General features: G+C 34.8%; 1 pseudogene; it reads right to left on the bottom strand.

Moving 5' to 3' along the window:
* Positions 1–9,487: 9,487 nt before the first annotated feature.
* LOC145029924 (calreticulin-2-like) lies at positions 9,488–11,237 on the bottom strand (annotated as a pseudogene).
* Positions 11,238–21,399: the final 10,162 nt, after the last annotated feature.

Raw genomic sequence — 21,399 nt, 5'->3', positions numbered from 1 at the left:
ATCAAGTTTAGATAAAAAACAACATACAGAAAGCCATGTATCTAGGATAGTTGACGATTTAAAGCTAGTCCCGCTGCACAAGATCGTATCTCTCAGACCGTTGTGAATTTACACCCAAATGCAGGTTTTCGGTGATGGGGTAATTGTGGAATGTCTTTTTCTTTCTCTCTCTCTCTCTCTCTCTCTCTCTCTCTCTAAGATCTGTTATTGCCTCTCGATTATGTCACCATGTTCATATTCAATCTAAACACACTAAAAGAAAAATAGCCTTTAATGACGCGCAAACAATGACACTCACTGATAGAGGACGCGTATTTGTGGGTGCCCTAAAAATAATGTCATCTTTCTTAAAATTTAAAGGATTTAGAACACGCATTTTTGCGTGCCATGAAATTAGTGTCTGAAAAAAAAAAAACACGGAGGGCACCTATAATAAAATGTGCATCGTCTAAGACATCGCTTTATAGGTTTTAATAGAAACGCGCGTTCCATTCTAGGGGGGAAATGAAATCCTAAAATATTAAAATGCCCGCCTTCCTTTTTTCTCCTCCACTTTAGTTTCCCTCTTGCCCTAATTATCGACACTCCTTCCTTCCCTCCTCCTGACATTGACTGCCACCAACATCTTCCCTCGCACTTCGACCATCGTTAGTTGCCCTTCCCCGGTCGTCGACGTCGATCAAGGCAACAGTAGGCACGCCATCTCTGAAGTTATGTATACCACTGGCTTTTAATTTCACGTATTCGGTAGCTTCTCTTTATGGGTATCTCTAATCTACTCAATTTATCTGTTTCCACCGCATTGGTTCCTTATTTTCCTCTTTCATTCTCTCTACAAAAAGCCCTAATCTATGAACCAAGGTAAAGTCTGATCAAATTAATCTATTAATTTTTCTGTTACTTCGCATTTTGTTTCGTCTCTCTTCTTTCTGTCAACGCAATCTATGGTTTGGTACTAGTGACTGCTTCCTCCTGCAATCTATGGTTTGGTACTAAAAATGACATCAAGGTCAAATTTTTTGGTTCGTCTCTCTTCTTTCTATCAATGTAAACAGGTATCCCTTGATTTTTTTTCAAAAGGAAGTGAACTCTAGGTTTTATAAGTAATGAATTATCAATGAGTGATTGATGAATCTACACTTCGCTATTATGCTATTTAGTTTTTATATCTTTGAATTGTTTTTTTGTAACATAGTGATTGATGAAGATGAACTACAATAGGCCCTAGCTGCTGCAGTGAGCTGCACAATTTTCTTGAACCCGAAAGTGGGTGGAAACCTGTTTCAGCTTAAAATATATAAAGACTAAGAAGCAATAAACAAAACAAGAAATTATGAAATTGATTTTGTAGTTTGTTTTGCTTTTGGTTGTCTATTTTAGTAACAACCTTTTATACCATTTCAATTTTTAACTTTCACTTAGTGTTGCTATTAACTTCATTCCTTCCAAGTGGTTTTCTTCTTTCTCTACTCAAAATCTATTTTTTTCTACTCAAAACTCACCTGGCCAAATGAACAGATAACTAATATTGATTTGTCTAGTTACTTTTTGTGGTTGTAGGTGCCTCAATCAGATTGTATTACTTATGGAGTCTGTTTCATTTGAATATTGAAATTATACTGTTAGTTTGTGACAGAAGAAGCTCTCAATAAATGTATATTCACTTAGATAAGGCATGCTTATTCATTTGATGTCTTTGATTATTTTAATCTATGCATTAAATGCTGAGACTAAAATGATGCACTTTCAGTAATGAAAAGTAGGTGAAGGCAGGGTTATCTACTACAATGCAACTAAAGCAGTAATTGTTTCTTTTATTCTTTTTTCACTCTCTATTCTCTTTTTCTTTTCATTCTTATATGTTTTGTATGAATTTTGAGAACCTAAATTCATTTTGTAGGATCTGTTTGAGAAGAAGAAGTTTTGGTTAACCCAAAACAAAACATCTGAATTTTGAGAACGTAAATTCCTTTGTGGGCTGTTGACATGCCTTCAAAGTTACATGAATGGGATTTTGCGGGTACTCCTTATGTTCCTGTTTATGTGTTGCTTCCTGTAAGTCCCATATTCTTACAAAAAAGTTAACATCTCTCCTCTTTCATTGCACAGTTAAAGGACTTATTACAAATTGGTGTGCAATTGGGAGCAGTTAATGTGAAGTGTGAAGTTATTGATCCTGATGGTCTACTGAACCAATTAAGGTTTTTGAAGTCTATGAATGTTGATGGCTTAATGGTTGATTGCTGGTGGGGTATAGTTGAAGCACATATAAATGGTTATTTCAAATGGTGCATGAGCTTAAGCTCAAGTTACAGGTTTGTCCTCTTTGAGACATTTTGTCACATGTTGCTGCTATTTGTTGCATTTTTCATTTATTTTGAAAATAAAACAAGTGACCATAAGGTAGGTTTGGCTCAGGTAGTAATGTATTTCCATGAATGTGGAGGAAATGTTGGTGATGATGTTTGTATACCCTTGCCACATTTGGTGGCTGAAATTGGGCGAAGCAATCCAGACATATTTTTAACATGCCATTATTTGTGTTAATAGCAGCAGCAAAAAAAATAAAAAATAAAAAATTTATAAATGAGATGACTTTCATAATATTGACCAATGGTATGATGTGATTTTATATAGCTTTAAAACCACAATACATAAATCTACGAATGTGGCTTATTTTATATCCATTCGACATATTATAAATCTACCATGGTCCTTTGCGACCATTGAGTTCTAGAGCACTCCATATGCTTTCCACTTTATTCTCCACCTTGTTTCATCTGTTCATACCCTCCTTCCACAAATTTGTCCTTATCAATTCCGTTCCTTAACTAGATTCTTTAAAATACTCATCTGTTATTGCTTGATCCTTTTCACAGTTTATGTATTATATCTTATAATTTTCAAAAATAAAGAAACAAAAATAGAATAGAAGCATCGATGGCAGTTTTGGATTTATTTGTTGTGGCGTTGATTATGGCACGCAAGACTCTTCTGATCACTGCTCTGGGCCTATTTCTCGCCATGGATCGTGTTAATATCTTGGGCGACGCCGCTTGCCACCATATCAACAACGTAACTCACAGTCACCCATTCTAATCTTACCTTAGAATACCATTCTGTAATGGCGATTTTTTTTAAACAGGTCGTATTCTATGTCTTCATTCCAGCACTTGTGGGTGGTAGCCTCACTGATACAATCACAGCTAGTAGCATAGTATCTTTATAAGTCCCCTTAATTAAATCACTTGTTTTGATCAAGAGTCAATTAACTGAAGATCACATTTCATAATGAACTAACTACATGATTAAATGTAGATGGTTCATGTCGAGTAACATTCTTTTGACATTCATAATTGGATAAGCACTTGGATGGGCGCTCGTTAAAATCACTAGGACCCCACAAAACTTGCATGGTCTTGTAATTGGTTCATGTATTGCTGGTACGTACTATATATACAATATAAATTTCTTTTAAAAGTTTTGAAGAAAAGATAGGTTTGTTTTTACTTTTTCTCGTGTATCAATTGTTCTTGTTTTTTATAGGAAACCTTGGGAACATGCTTTTGATCATGATACCCGATGTTTGTGAGGAAAGTAACAGTCCATTCGGGGACAAACAAACTTGCTCGACTAACAGGAAATCTTTAGTTTCACTTTCTATGGTGGTAAACTAACTTCCTGAAATTGATCTTGAATACAGTTTGAATTGATTGATCCTAGATTTTGTTTGGAATACATATGACGCAAATGATTTTTTTTCTGTTCTGAGATTTCAGATTGGTGCGGTTTATATATAGTTGTATGATTTTTTTTTTCTGAAATTGGGATTGACAAGGAACGTGTTCTAAGAGGTCGCACTGCTTCAGAGGTCTCACTGCCATAAATATGTTCATCCTTTATACTTGGCGTTGTATAGTTTTAGGAATCAATAATACAAAGGTACGAGCCTAATAGAACAGACATTGAAGCTATCGATCCAGGTTACATCAAAAACTTGAAGTGGATGCTTGAGGTGAGTCTCACTGAGTCAACCCATTTTCTCCTACTAATAAAAATCCATTTTTTACTTACATATTTGAAAACTCATGTGCACAACAATATCAATGATATTTTAGATCTTACATTTTGTATCGATATTGATGAAGAGAAGCTCATCTTATGTGTAAAAACAGAAGTAAGAATTCTTAATTTGATTTCTCACTCACTTTTATCGGAATCAATGTTGTACTTGGGAGGAGTATTTTTGTAATTATTCTATGGTGTTGATTCAAAGTAACGGACATAAGTCTGTCATTCCCAGAACCTTATACCCTGAATAAATATAATTATTATATAAGACATGAATAAAAAGTAGCAAGCATTTTAGAACACCTATTTGAATAATTTGCATCTTGGACATATGTATATATACTTTGTATTGAGATTTAAGAACAATTTGCAATTTGCAGGTGTGCTATATGTGGGGATTTAACGCTGAAAAAGATAGTAGCTACAAGACTATCTACTAAATCAAGGTTGGTGTAAGAGTTGATGACGAGAACATTGTTCCAAGACCTTCAGTGAGTTATGATGATGTCCCTTAATACCAATGTAATATTAGGTTATATAGTTAGGGATGATTATCTTTATTTGACATGTTAGTGTAATGAATTATCTTTCTTATTTATTGTATTTTATTTTGTATTTTGTATGACATTAACTTTTGTGCAATGGATTGTATTTTTTGTAAATGGTATTTTATTTTCTATTATGAGACATGAAATGTAAATTTAATTTGAAAATTAGTAAATCTATAAATAATTGTTTTAAAAAAATAAAATAAAAATTACGATACGCAAAAATGTGTGTCATCTTCATTTATGACATGGCCTTTCTTGACAGCGACTTTAGTGATACGTATTACGTGTCATAAATGCGCGTCGTAAATGGGCGTCATCTCTAGACGACTCGCAAAAGCGCGTCGTCTCTTGTTATGACAAGGCCTTCCTTGACACCCATTTGCGCGTCGTCTGAGCATTTTACGACGTGCAATGAGCGTCGTAAAAGGCTGTTTTTCTAATAGTGACAATGCTTTCCAGAAGAAATCAAGCACGCATAAGAAATAATTCATCCGTGATCAGAAGAAATCAAGCACTCAGAAGAAACCTATGAGGTTACTAGTTCATGAGGTTTGATTTCAGGCTTTGATTTTAGGATTTGGTTTTGATTTCGGGTTATTAAGGTACTGAGGTGGATAGATTTGCAAATTGGTATTCTATTCTATTATGTGTGTACAACCTAAAATGTTGATCTATTTTTCTTCCATTCATAGTCTTTCAGTCTGATTTTTGTGTTTGATTACAGCCTCAAGTTCATCCTAAAATTCACGTAACCGTCTTGGTCTCTTCCCATTCTGTTTTAGTTCCCAATTTTTCCTACACTGTCGACGGGATGAAAGGGTGGGAGTGTTTCTTTTATGGCAATGGTTTCTGTGGGGAAATTGTTTTGATTTTGGCTGATAATCTGCTTCTGTGAGTACATTTATAAGTTTAATGGAGGATGATGGATTGAATATGCCAAATTGGGGGTATTACGAACCTTCATCCCTGCCACATCAACCTCCCAAATCTGGACTATTAAAGATGTGAGGGTTGATTGTGGAATCGATTACAAATGATGCTGATGCGATGGCTGGTTCATCCCAAGGATATGATTTTGAAGTCTTTGATTACTCCAAGTTGCAGTCAGATGATCAAACCAGGTGTTGTTTGGAATATTTGGCCACTTTCTCTTCAAATCCACCCCTCGATCTACAATCTGGTAACGAAAACGTCAGAGCAAAGTAGCAATATGAGATCATGAAGCTGTTTGGGATCATGATGTACTGTGGTTTGACCTGGCAGCTCCATCTTCGACAACTGTGTTTGTTTTTCTTAGTGGAATTGCTTATTGTTTAATTGAGTTTGTGTTTGTTAAGAGAGAGGAAGAGAAAAAGAGTGAGGGGGGGGGGGTAAAGTTCAAATAAGCCAAAAAACGGGTTATGCAAAAATGGTCCCTTACATATGAAATGACGAATTCACCCTCACGTGTAAGGCACATGAGGGGGCTTAACAGATCCTACTTAACGGGAGTTAAGTCCAAGGACCAAAACCACATACAAACCACTCCAAAAGAACTATGGATCCAAAAAACGCAGGGTTTGGACTAAAAACCCAAAAATTTGCATACCATAGGGACCATTTTGCAAATTTGTCTTTTTTCTATTTGCAAATGATATCAATAGCATTGTATTGTAATTTATTCAATAAATACTGATGCAAACCCAAAATAATGTGAAAAACTCTATTACAACTTAATATCTCTCACATGTTACAAACTCTCTTATATCAAGCGAAAGAATCCATTGAATAAACACATGACAATCATAGTTTTTGAATGTATAAGAACTTTGAAATTGGATATTTACATTACTCCTTATGGTTGGAAGTCACCATTTCATATCTCTTATTTTATGAGGAAATAGGAAGATAAAGGAATATTGAGCCCATCGAGAAAACAAGAAAAGTGAAGAATTAGATTTACTTCTGCGCGTCGTCAGTTCGAAACTGGTTATGCTCCTGATTTTTTGTCTATGATTTTCTTCATCAATCAATATCTTTGATAGAATATGTGGAAACCCCATTCAATAGTGTTTCTTTAATTATATTAGTATATATAGTGTAAATGTTACATAAGAACCCCTATGCTATACAAGAATATAAAAACTATATAAAACTATCCTACACACCCCCATAGTTGGAGCAGGAGGATCTTGAATGTTTAAACTATTTTTGAAATGAAAACACAATTGTGTGGATAAGTGTTTTGCAAAAATATATGCATACTGATGGGCAAATGGTACATGTAAATCATGCACATGCCTAATCGCAACACACCCACTAATAAAATGTAAATCTATTTACATATGTTTGGTTATTTAGTGTTGTACTGGGTTGGAGGATAAATACATGGAACTGACATTGTCATAGAAGACAACTATGGTACGAGAATGAGGATAATATAACTCGAGAGGGAGATTTCTAAGCCAATGTGTTTCAGCAACTACATTAGCTACCCGCTGGAACTCAACTTCAACGCTAGACCAAGAAATGTCATGTTGGCACTTGGAGGACCAAGAGACGAGGTCATCGCCAAGATAGACACAATAACCAAAAGTAGACTGGTGAGTTGTGGGACAACCAGCCCAATCAACATTAGAATATGAAACCAAACGATCAAAGGCTAAACAAAAGATATGAAGGCCATGTGTTAACGTCCCTTAAGATATCTCACGATGTGCTTCAGTGCATGAAAGTGCGGGAAACCCTAGTCATTCATGAAAAGACAGACCTGATGAACAGCAAAGGCAATATCAGGGTGAGTAAATGTAAGATATTGCAAGGCTCCTTCAAGTCTTCAATATAGAGTTGGATCAGAAACTGATTCTCCCATTACTAGAAAACAACTCTTTAACGACGCGCAAACAATGGCACGCGCTAATAGAGGACAGGCATTTGTGCGTGCCCTAAAAATTAATGTCAGTTTTTCAAATTTTGAAGGATAAAGAACGCGCATTTATGCGTGCCCTAAAACTAGTGTCTAACAAAAAAATTAAAAACACGGAGGGCACCTTTCATATAAAAGTGTGTCATGTAAAACTGTCGCTTTATAATTTTTTTCGCGGACGTGCGTTCTTCCATTTTTTTAGTTGCCAGGTGGAGGGAATGAAATCCCAAAAAAAATTAAAAACCCCTCGTGATACTCTCCTCCTTCTTCTTCGTATTTTGTAAAATCATCTTCCAAAGAAACCCTAAAAGGATTGAGTGGCTGTCGATCTTTCTCCCTTTTTGGAGCTCTGCAGGCATACGGAGGTCAACGACGGCAACTATCCTCTTTTCTCCACCATTTTCTGCCCTTGAGTCATCTTTATTTCCATAATAGCGTGCCCTAAGAATTATAAGTATTACTATGGTTTTCTGCCATTCGATGCTTCCTCAGATGGCATCTCACCACATTAACTCCCTATTTATCGTTTTCTACCGATTCTTCGTCCCTCCCCCATTCTCCTACGCTCCTTCATGTTCTCCCCACGTTTGCCTTCATGATTCTCTCAACCACGTTCCATATAAATTATGGGGCTTTTAACTAGAGACAGGTTGTAGCTCTCTCACCCCACATTCAAGCGATTCTCTCCAACAAATACTAGGTAAAACTTAATTTCATGATCTTGTGCAATATTTAACCTTCTAGTCTGTATTACTGGAATCTTTTAGGTTTCCTTTGTTGGACTTATCTTTGTTTCATCAAAGCTTACAAAAGTTTATCTGTGTTATCGTATGCAGGGATCAAAGGAGTGGAAAGCCTAAATTAAGTTTCGTTTTCAATTGTGAACAAGAAAGTCAAATCGTCTTCTTCTTCTTCTTCTTCTTCTTCTTCTTCTTTAGGAAAGGGTAATTTAGGGCTTTTAGCTTGGATTCGTATATGACAATGATTTTATGTGTATGAGTTGTAGAAGCGAGCAATATGGAAACTGTAGAGTCTCTCTACTTGGATCCTGTATATTCAGATTAAATCGACCCATGGAATTAACATCAAGGTTCATTATAGGACCACCACCTGTCATATATAAGGAGCGTTCATAAACACTCTGTTGAAGTCTCTCTTGCATTAAAAGATTCCGCTCAAAATAACTCAACTCATCTGAAGGCAGTCTCTGTTGTTGTTGATAAACATCTAAAGGGCTGAGGCCACTGGAATTGACTCGATGAATCTCCTCTCTTCTTCCATCTCCATCCTCTGCCTTAAACCCAAAGGCAAAGGCAGCTACTGCCTTCCCTGAAACTGCTCCTGACTTAAACCTAAGGGCAATCATGTCTTTTGCACGAGATCTGGAGCAAGTCACCCTCTTCATCCTCATCATTGAAGTTGAATTGATGAAGTATTTTCATTCATGTATGAATCCGATGAAACTTAAATCATTTCATGCTACCACTTTTTAACTAATTGCTTCTAATCCATTTGTTTTTTCAGAGATTGTGAGGGTTTCAAGTATGCTACCAAATCAAGGGTTTATGAGCTTGATAGACTACGACATGAAGTCTAAGTCCCATGGAATCTTCAAATCTTATGTCAAATATTCCTAGGAGTAGGATTAGTGGCTGGAATGGTCTTCCACCAGAGGTACTTGTGTATTTCAATTTACTCTTTTTCTTTTTATGTCTTATTAATCAATTATACTGTGTTTTAAGATGTAAATACAAGTTCATGGTATACATTTATGATTATGTAAGCCATAAAAAACACTATCTTCTGTTTCTTTACTTCTTGCTATTCTAACATTGATTTTTTGTGGACCTGATTATTCATTATGTTCCAAAAAGCTTTCACTCCATACTTTTCTAAACATAATTGTAACACTTTTATTTTTTTTGCTTGTCCTAATTTGGTTGCAACTTTTTTTTTCTCTTTAAGAATGTTCGAGGACAAGTATGTAGAATAGGAATGTGACAGAGACTTCAAATATGAAAGAAAAGAAACATGGGTTGTTAAGCATTGGTTCCTTCCACTTCCCTTTGTAGTTGCGGCTCTTGATTTTCTGTCAAATCAAAAACATTTTTATAAAACATGTGCTCATGAATTGATTAATCTAAAAAATGCACATTAAAAAAAACACAAACAAACCTAAGCCTTCCATGGACCCTTGTATTCAGGGTTTGGAATATTTGGAACAGTCCACTCACCATCTTCCTCATCATCCCAATCCTCTGGATTCAATTTTAGCTCATTATAATAAAAAACTAACAAATCACATAACATTAAAAAATAATGGAAAATTAAAAATTAAAAATCCCACCTTTTTAGCATCTGGATCTGAAATCTCCTTTGGGATGTCATCATAACCTTGATAATCAAAGAGAGCATATTCAGTTTTTGATTCCACTTGGATCTTAAAGAGAGAATCCGTCAAACTAAATGGAATTTGACAAAATCAACAAATAAAACAAGCCCTTTAATGTTATATTACCTCAGGCTTCTTATCTTCAGGATCATAAATGTATTCCTTCTCATCCCAATCTTCAGGCTATCATCTTCAACAATACAAAAATTAGTAGCATTAAAACCAAATGAGAACATTGTTTAGTCACTACAAACATGTAAAACATTTGAAATTTACCTTTTTGGCCTATGGGTCCTTAATCTACCATGGTGGGAGAAGATCCCAATCCTTATACAAGCTTCCTGTTTGTTTCTCTTCATTGTCAATGACGATACTGTAAGTAGCATTAGGGCGTAGAATAAAGGTATAAACATGTGAAAGTTGATCAGTTTCACAAGGAACATCTTTCTTGATCAATTTGTTTTCTCCATTGTATGTGAGAATTGCATGAACCTTCTTTGTTGCATACCCACAAATATCAGGTCCAAACATGATACTACATTCAAAGATAATATTAAACTTTCGGAAACAATAAACGCAGAAAATATAAGAAACATTAAAGAGAAATTTTGTGTTTATATGTAAATAACCTGTAAGGGGTATCACCACCAAATTTCTTTTGATCCACATCACCACTAAGCAATTTCATGTATCTACCACCACAATCAAGCTTTTGCTCATGTTTGATAGAAAATTGGAAAACTAAAGTTTTATCCTTGTTGCTGAATTCAGGGTACTCAGCAGATATGGCATAAAATCTGTAGTCTTCAATTGTTTGTATACCTATTGTTAAAGGGAAAAACAGAGTTTGTCAGCTATCTATAAATTTTAAAAAAAAATTAAGAATTTCTTTTAAAAAGCAAATGGGACAACCTATGTTTCTTTTCTTTCATAATTTTGAAAACATAATTGTAACACTTTTTTTGTTACAAAATATAGTAATCTATTTTCCTAAATTGTTCATTCCAGAGCAATATTTTACCTAAGATTTAAGACTTAACTTTTTTTTATATCGATTTTAGGGTTTGATTTGGAATCATATATAGTTTTCATTTGTATAAAATTAGGATTTGATTTGATTTCATTTGTGGTTTATAGTCATAGATTTTGGTAGTGGTGGTGATAACTGATAAGTCATGTCAAAGTAGCAATAAAGAAATGGCTTCAAGAACATATAAAAGTTAATTAAGATTAAGAAGCTAGATGAGCCCTTTCTTCTCACCTGGTAAGTACTTTCCTCTGATTTGATTTTGTGTTCTTTTTTGCTTTTTGTGATCATGTCTCCTATTAACTCTACTATAGGAATGGTATCAAACAATGAAAGACCTCATGACAAGATGGAGTTTTGGGGACAAACTGCCCAATGCCACAAAACTCAAATGGACATACCAAATGAAAATGAAATATCAAATTGGAACCTATTCCTACTTCCCTTCAACCAAGATGCATAAAGCTGTTGGTGGTTATTGATTTCTCAATTGGTTGGGCTTTAAATTTTTTTGTTTATTCCATCTCCCTTTTTATATTGTGAGTCGTTTGGGGGGTTTTTCATCATAGTAATTTTGGGTGCGCTCTGGACATGAAGAGTAATTTGAGGGGTTTTCATAATATGGTTTATTAGATGTTTTTCATATATGATCTTCAATATCCATAATTTTGTTAATTGATTGACTTTTATATAAATTAGTTGGAATGATAATTCTAACAAATTAGTAACTCATGTGAGTTCTTTGTGCTCTTTTGTTCACTTACTGTATTTTGTTTTCAAATTAGAGATTTATATTCACAAATTCATGCGGTAAATACCATTGGTTTTCAGTAAAGAAGCTTCGATATCTATTTATACCAGCTCTTATGACACATATTCTCAGTTGCATGTTAGTGATTTCTCAACTGGAGAGGCTAAAAGATGCTGAGATAGTTTCTGCTGTTTCGCATCTCCATGCTAATGACATAATGCACAGGGACCTGAAACTTGAAAATGTTATTCTAGATGCTGAAGATCCTCATCCTCTCTTTTATATCCTATTTTATATATTGAGTTTAGGGATCTGTTGTCTACAATTAAAACGATGATGTTTATTATTGTGGTAAAATGTTTTGGTTTAAGTTTATTGAATTATTATTATCCAGGTTATGTTGACTGACTTTGGGGTACCAAATCAATTTGATGAAAGCACAAGGTCAAATTCCATGTGTGGGACATTGGGGGGGGGGGGGGGGGGGGATGATAAGGCCGCTGATTGGTGGAGTGTTGGAATTTTAATGTATGAAATGCTTACTGGAAAGGTTGGTGTGCTGTCACCCTTAATTACTTTTAATAAATTACTATTAAATTCCCCTTACTTTTAGAGAGAGGGTAATAATGTAATTTTGTTCAACATTGTGTCTTTGCAGCCTCCGTTTAGAGGTGGAAACAGACAGAAGATTCAGGAGAAAATAGTGAAGGACAAGATAAAGCTTCCAGGATTTTTCTCAAGTGAAGCAAATTCGCTTTTGAAAGGGGTAATGTCGTAATTTATAATACTATATGTATGTGTTATAGTTGTTGGTTAATATTATATGCATGAGAATACTGCAATTTCTATTTTTGGCTTTTCACTTGATGGAGAGGTTCAACCGTTCATGCGATTTTAATACATGATGAAACAGAAATACTAGAAGTTTTTCAATTAATTTTTAATATATATATATATATATATATACATATGGCAGGGGTTGATAGCTTTCTCTTAGCATGATGGTGGTCATTGAGATTCATGTGATCAGAATTTCCCTGGTGCTCCAACGTTTTTGCCAGGTAAACCCAAGGGCTATTTGGTCATTAAAAAAATGTTAAATTTTTATGGTGTCTAATCTGTTATTAAATTTGCAGTTGTGCAATTTGTGGGGCAGCATCCTGGTGGGCTTGGAGTTCTAGCTGTTGGCATGATGTTCCCTGGCTATGTTACTCAGCCCAATTGAATGGGAAATTCAGAAATCTCATGGTACTTTAAATATATATAAATAAATAAATAGTTAAGATAATAATAGTTAGGTGAGTAAATGGTTAAAGTTGTGAAATTTTGTTGTAGCCTACCTGTTTTGGCTGGTGCTACTGGGGATTTTGGTTGGTTCATCTTATATCACAATGGATGGTGCTTATCATGCTATGCCATCTGGCCAGACCTCTGCATTGCCTCCTACAAGGTCTGTTACTTGTTATTATGATTTACGATTCTGAGGGTATTTAGGTAATTTACTCAAAAAAAGAAATTTCTTCTTTGGTTTCATTGCAGCACAGACAGTAGTACAAATAAACCTGGAAGTGAAGTGAAGTCTTCACAAAACATGATTACAAAGAAGTTCCTCAAATGAAATGCAAACACCAAGCCCCTCACACCTCTTGTTGCCCCTCTAACTGTCCAGACTGCTCAAGTGTCCAATATCCCATCAAAGGTAGTTATTGGGACTTTGATATTCCAACAAAGGGCAGTTATTGGGACTTTGACCAAACTTTTCAATGAGATATCGGAAGCATTAGGAGGGGCGAATGTGGTTCCAACAAAGCCCAATGGTGACTTTTCTACTGCCCTCAAGATTCGGGTAATCTTTTCTGATTCCATTCCAATCAACATCATAGGACTTGAGGGGTTAATTTTTTATTTTTTTTTAAATAAGTGGATCTTACGACTAGTTACTGGGATGAGTGTAGCTTATGGTTAGCAACGCTGGAGCAGATAAATGGAATGGATTATGTACATAGGAAGTTGGTGGCTTAACAAAGTTTAGTTTATTTTCTTTCCTTTCTTATTACATCCAAAGGACATTGATTAATTGTGCATAGTTGGTAGGGATAGACATTCATAATTGCTAGAAAAGGATTGCTCAAGACTCAGGAAAAGGTTTAAAATAATTATAATTGTTTTATTATAATGATAATGATAATAATAAAAGGAAATTTATCTATTTTTAGGTTATTGGTCTTGGTATATGTTTGGAGGTGGTAAAGAATAAGCTAGCACCTGCTATGAAAAAGGCAGAGCTGGAGATTGAGTGTGGAGGTGGTAAAGAATAAGCTTTATTAGATAACAAAAAGCATTGTTTATATTGGTAACTTTCAAATCTACCTTAATACAGTTGCTACATTTTGACCATTAGTTGAGTCATTTGATTGCATTTTGTGTGGGATTCTAAATGCCAGTCCCAACAATCGGGATTATTAGAGTAATTGTTTGTATTACAATTAATTTTGGTTGATTGATTTTTGGACTGGAAATTCAGTTTCTTAAAATCTCCGGAGCATGTAAAATTCTGAAATATTTGATTGAGAGTCAGAGTTTTGCGTTTTCAAGTTTACAGGTAGATCACACTTGCTTAGATAAAAGTTATTGTGTATGCTTTCAAACTTGTCTTCTTCCTGAATTCTTTTTCTTTGTAAGTTTAGCCTTATTCTTTTCTTCAATTAAGTGTTGTTTGGAGAGTGTTGTATGAACAACAATAAATCAACATTTTTTCCTTCTTTTTCTTGTATGAACAATACATAGTCATAGTTTGACTTAATTAGTTGCTTATTTTGTTTATTAGTTTCTTGTTTTCTAGCTTATTATAGTCACTGATTGTTTTCTTGTTATGCTTATATCTTAACAACTATCATGGCAACCTTCAACAGTAGTTTTGGACCGGCACCTTCTTGCAGAAGATATCGTGTACATGTTCTTGTGCTGCTATTGTGGATTCAGGAACATCCTTGCTTACGGTCTAACTGTATGTATCTCACGTGAAGCTTCTGTTAGAATTATTAATCTTAGAGATTTCAAGTTTTTCATATTTCTTGTATCTAATTAGTTTGTAAATTTCCGTTACAACTTTTATTGATTTGTTTTATCTTTCCATGGAACGATTATTTCTAAGACATTAAAATTTTATGCAATGGATTGTATTTTTGTATATGATATTTTATTTTTTAAGAGACATTAAATGCAAATTTAATTTGAAAATTAGTAAATCTATAAATAATATTTTTTTTAAACATATAAAATTATGATACACAAAAATGTGAGTCATCTTCATTTATGACATGACCTTTCTTGACAGGGGCTTTAATGATACGCAATGCGAGTCATAAATGTGCGTCGTAAGGTAACAACACGCAAATGTGTGTCGTCTTCCTTTATGACAGGGATTTCCTTGATATGCATTGCGTGTCGTAAATACGCGTCGTAAATCGCGTGTCTTAAATGCGCGGCATCTATAGACGACGCGCAAAAACGTGTTGTCTCTCGTTATGACAGGGCCTTCCTTGACATGCATTTGCACGTCGTCTGAGCGTTTTACGACACGCATTACACATCGTAAAAGGATGTTTTTCTAGTAGTGTCCAGTAGACAAGACCTTGGATTTGGAGTCGGCTAGTGTGCTATAAGGATTACATGTGGCCATATCAACACGAGTAAGGATCTACTGAGAAGATGCAGATTGAGAGAGAAAGCCAGATGAGTTGGTATGAGTAGCAAAAATACCCAGAAAGAAGGACAGAGGACCAAGATCACTCATTGAAAACTCGGAGGAAAGACGAGTGCTAACCTTAGTGATAAGAGTGGATGAAGAAGCAGTGCAGGTAATATTATCCATATATACAAGTAGATAAATAACGTCTTACCACTATGAAATGAAAAATGAGACCTATCAGATTTGCTACTATGAAACCCAAGATAAGAGATAAAGATGGCAAAAAAAACTCGCGTACGAGGCACGAGGAGCCTACTTGAGACCTTAAAGCGTAGCACCCGCAATTAGGCTACACATAATAAGTAATAATTATTAAAATTAAAATCCTTGAATAGGATAATTTATACTCGTGCGTGCTACAGACTATATAATACAAGTTTCGGATTAAGGAAAAATAGGAAAAATTAGTAGAATCACTCCTAAATCATAAAAATAAGAGTAAAATACACGAATGGTCCTTATGGTTTGGGGTAATTTGCACGTTTGGTCCCTAACTTATTTTTTTGACTCGGAAGGTCCCTACTGTTTGTTATTGCTTCACATTTGGTCCCTATTGTTTGTTTTTGTTACGCGTTTGGTCCCTATCTTACGTAAAAAGACAATTATTTAAATAGAGAAAAATGATAGAGTAGGTAAGATAAGGAGAGAGGATGAGATTAAGGGTGTGTTTATTTAAATAAATTAAAAAATCAAGGGAAAAATATACTTTTTATGTAAGATAGGGACCAAACGTGTAACAAAAACAAACAGTAGGGACCTTCGGAGTTAGAAAAATAAGTTAGGGACCAAACGCGCAAGTTACCCAAAACCATAGGGATCATTCGTGTAATTTACCCTAAAAATAAGTGCACCAAAACATATATATATATATATATATATATATATATATATATATATATATATATATATATATATATATATATATATATATATATATATATATATATATATATATATATATAATGTAGGTTAAATACCTTATTTGCTATATTATGCACTAACATACTTTAGAAATGCCTTGTATGTGCTAAATGATATGTGTAGAATTCCTTAGGTTTTTACCTAGATTGCTAAGTAAGAGAAAAGTTAAGTTCTGTTGCCAACCTAGGATTAGGAAATTTTATGTGTTCATATTTCTAAAAGTTTCATTACAGTATTAGAACTGGCATACAACTTTTCGTAGTAACAAGGATGATTTCGTATGTAAACCTTCCCTACCTATATTCCTATCTTGGTAAGCTAAACGCCTGGTTAGGTATATAGAGCATCATGAAAATCAAACTGACCAGTAGAGTCATCAATAGTGAAGGAGGTCCAGCACCTCAAAACGTCAGAGCAACTGATGTTAAAATCCCGATGAATGAAGAACGAGCAATGATGAAAGAAATGTTGAATCAATAGCAACGTGAGTTTAGGGAGCTCTTCGCTCAAGAACTAGATAATGCGAGAAGAGGAGCACCTATGATCAAGAAGCTAGTTGTTGTTGAAAAAGTAAATAATAGACCGATTACCTCACATGCTACAACGGTCCAAGAAGGAAACAATGACTACTGGAAAAGTTATCATGGACTAAAGTAACTAGAGGTCTAGAGAAATGATGAACCAAGAGGCTACTGCAAGTATACAAATTTCATGAGTTGCATGCCATCATCAATTTACAGGAAGGAAGATATTGTAGGACTCATAGATTGGATATCAGATATGGAGTCGGCTTTCATAACATGTTGATGCTCGGGCAAGCTACCAACCGCCTATGATGTGGGGGAGTTCAATGGCACAACACTTTGTTGGTGGAACACTTTAGAAAGGACTGTGAGCCCCAACAAGCCACTGTAGCTGAATTGGGATGAATTATTGACCCATTTCAAGAGGAAGTTTTGTTCAACTGAGAAAATGTTGGAATTAGAGAATCAATTTCTGGCTTTCACAAAGGGAAGCATATTAGTAGATGAGTAACCAATGCCTTCACTAATAAAATGGATTTCGACCTATGACTTGTTTCGGACGAACTGACCAAGATTGATAGGTATGCCAAGGGGCTACCTTGGGAGTACACTATGTCAATTAAACAGGCACATACATTTGAGATGACCATATGGGCTATAAATTATGTTGAAGGGATGATGAAGAAAAGGATGATCAAAAAAGCTGAACTCGGTGAGAAGAGGAAAGTTGAATGAAGCAACAACAACAACAACAATGATGACAAGAAAAAGAAGTATTCAAAGCCAAGCCACAAGTCTAGGAGAAACTCGGATGGGAAGTGGTGCGACCAATGAAATAAGAGGCATTATGACGACTTTGTCGTCTGCTACAAATGCAAGAAGTCGAGCCATATACCTATAAACTGCCCAGTAAAAGGAAGAATGTGCTTCACTTGCAGAGAATAAAGGCACATGAAGGTAGAGTACCTAAAAGTTGAGAAACAAACCCCAAGGATACTACCAGCAAAGCCTAGGGGTAAAAGCTACCAAATGATCCTTGATGAAGTGTGTGTCATTGCAAGAAATCCAGAGTAGGAAACTGCTTGTCCGAAGATCAATATATGAGTAGTCATCCTATATATATATATATATATATATATATATATATATATATATATATATATATATATATATATAGTAATAGGACGTGAAGCCCAATATAAGGGGCATAATGTATGCATAAATGTTGTAATCATTTTCTAAAGTTATAAAGTTTCTAGTCAAGTTACATCAATTTGTGGCATTAAGAAATTACAACTTCAACAAAAGGCTTTGGTTAAGAATAAATTCTGATATAGTGTGCCTGTAAGCAAGACACTACATGCGAAATAATTTATACTAAAGGCTGGAAATTAGCATTGCGGTTGAAGATACACATGGAAGAAATTATAGTGGACTCTAGGAAATTTGTTGTATATGATGAGTTGGACACATCTATATCTGTTAAATTTCTTTTGTGATCTGTAGGAAATAGTAACTTAGGAAAATTTCGAGACAACATTTGTGACGAGTATGAGTAGGTGTGGAAGGTAGTATGGGCCCATACTAGCAGAAGCACATGACTCATATTTGGATCAAGAGGAGTCGAAAGGTTACTAAGGTACTAGTATTTGAATTGTTCGTTCATGTTCGCCGTTACCATCGTTTCAGTAACGATTAAGCAGATGAAAGTTATTTTTGACGCTATTGGTCATATCGAATCAAGACCGACTAATCTACAAATAAATTAGTACTCAAAATGATTTTGTTAATGTATTATAAGATTAATATATTATTTGTAAATCATATTATTAATTAGTAATGAATCAGAAATTAATTTGATATTGATTTTGGGATTAAAGGAACTGACTAATAATGGAGTGGCCATTTTACAAATCATTGATAGTTTCAAAATTGGGTTGATGGACTCCATAGAGGGGAGTGGATGAAATTTATCGGTAAGACCATAAGATTTCGTCCAAGGGATCTAAAGAGGAGGTCTATGGGCTACTTAAGCCTTACACATGTATTAGGGTTTCCTCCAGAAACCCTAGCAGCCCACTCAGCTATATAAATCCCTTACACCTTGAAATTTTGGCCCTAATTTTAAGAAACCCTAGGATAGCCGACTTTCACCTCTCTCCAAGTCATTCTTTGCATTGGGTGTTTGTCATTCCATTAGAGGTGCAACAGGCAGCCTTCGAGACCCTCAGACAGCGTTTGTGCGAGGCACTAATTCTCACTCTGCCAGAAGGTGTAGAACACTTCGTGGTTTACTGTGATACTTTGATCAAAGGCATGGGAGTACTTTTGATGATGCGGGGTCATGTGATAGCTTACGCTTCAAGGCAGCTGAAGCCTCACGAGACGAAATATCCGATGGACAATTTAGAGCTAGGGGCTGTTGTTTTCACCCTCAAGATTTGGTGGCATTACCTCTACGGGGTCCATTGTACCATTTACACGGACCACAAGATTTTGAGGTACCTCATGGATCAGCCGCATCTGAACGTGAGGCAGCGTCGGTGGTTAGATGTAGTAAATGACTACGACTGTGATGTAACACCGTAATTTTTCAAAAAAAAATCATTTAAAAATTACATTAATCTCATCAAACACAATTCACAAAATCCCCAAAATGTCAAATTATCAAAACACATGTTCACAATAATAAAATCTAGGATCCTCAAAACATAACTCCGCCCCGTGTGTACAATCAAGCCGACGCCTTCGCATGATCCTGAGAAGTACCTGAAACACATAACACATAAGAAGGTAAGCACGAAGCTTAGTGAGTTTCCTAAAATACTACACACATCTCATTAACCTCTCATGGATATGCTCGAATAAGACCCTCTGGTCAATGTGACTCACTGGAATCCTCCGGTCCCACAACTCGGGTGGACCCTCCTATCCTAACTCAGTAAAGATCTAGAGTTATTGCTTTAGTGTTCATATTTGTATGTTCAATAGAGAAAATCTTAGATCCAACGCAATTAGGGTTGCATGATCACTTAGAAATTTAGATATGCTCAAAACCCATTAGTGGTATCAGAGCCATGTTGTTTTTCAATTGAATTGGTGCAAGAGTGAACTGTCTAAAGAACAAGAAATCAAAATTTCGGTTGTCTGACAAATGAACTCGACGAGTCCATGATGAACTCGAAGAGTTGGGTGAACTCGTCGAGTTCAGAGCCCAACTCGATGAGTTGACATGTTAGTTGCCTAAAAATTCGATTTTCAGATCATATTTTGATTTGGATAATTACTATAATTCGTTTTTATTACCGAAACTCGATTTTTCTGATTGGTATCATCATATCCTTATGAAAATTAAAGGATTTGCTTAAATTTTGATACTATAAGATTATTTTGATTCAAACATTTAACCTAGATTTTGAAAAGTTTCAAACTACACCCTTTTGGTTTTATAGTTTGAATTTGAAATTAAAAGTTTTAATTTTTGGAAATTTAAAGGGTAATACCTAATATTTTTAATAGTTTAAAAATATACCCTCATGGATTTTTTTAATTAATTAATTAAGTGTTTTAATTAAAAGAGTATTAATAAATTCGTAGATAGGTTTAAATTTAATTAAATTAAAAGATTAAACCACTTAGTATTTTAAATGTACAAAATACACCCTTATACTATATAAGATTAAAAGATTAATTATATATATATATATATATATATATATATATATATATATATATATATATATATATACATATATATATATAAGTAAAAAGATCAGTTTTACTGTTAGTATGCCTCATTCACGAAGTTGATCCATAAGGGGTGTTTAAGGAAGTAGCCTGTAAAATGACCGTCATTGGGTATCTACTCTTACACACCACACCCTTGACCAGTGGAGGGTCGTTAGCCGAACGGGTTTGATAGGACACTTAAACTCTCATTAAAAGTATAATGAATTATAAAGTAACAAAATGATTTTATAAATTCCCAATCCTAGTTACTTTAGGAAAAATGTGAATTTGATGCTAATCAATGTAATTGCACATTGAACCTTATTGGTCGTTAGTGGAGCATGTGTGGTTAATCGACACACTAATTTGGGACTAATGAAGGATGGCAATGAGTAGCTCATAAGTTATCACTAATCAATGGAGTGTATGTGGTTAACCGGCACATTGATTAGGTGATAAATAACATCAAGAGTACCAAGCTAATTTGCATGGTTATTCACACCTTGTTTGTGATCCTCGGTATCCCAATCACAAACTTAAAGGGAATAATCGAGATTAAACATGCCATTGAAAAGTTCAATGAATCTAAAAAAATCTAGGAATTTCATTTAAAACTTAGTTTGTTTAAAATTTCGTTTTCATGGTGGAATTGGTAAATCGTCATTTACCTACCTCCAAATAGTTTGCAGTTGGATTACGGCACCCCTCTTCCGAATTGTGAATTATTGTGTTGGGTCATATCTTGAATATTTCATTTGGGTGTTATATTAAGGATTT

Source organism: Lactuca saligna, chromosome 2 (assembly GCF_052625555.1).
Source record: "Lactuca saligna cultivar CGN05327 chromosome 2, ASM5262555v1, whole genome shotgun sequence".
Taxonomy (NCBI): domain Eukaryota; kingdom Viridiplantae; phylum Streptophyta; class Magnoliopsida; order Asterales; family Asteraceae; genus Lactuca; species Lactuca saligna.
This window is presented reverse-complemented; position numbering and strand designations above follow the sequence as displayed.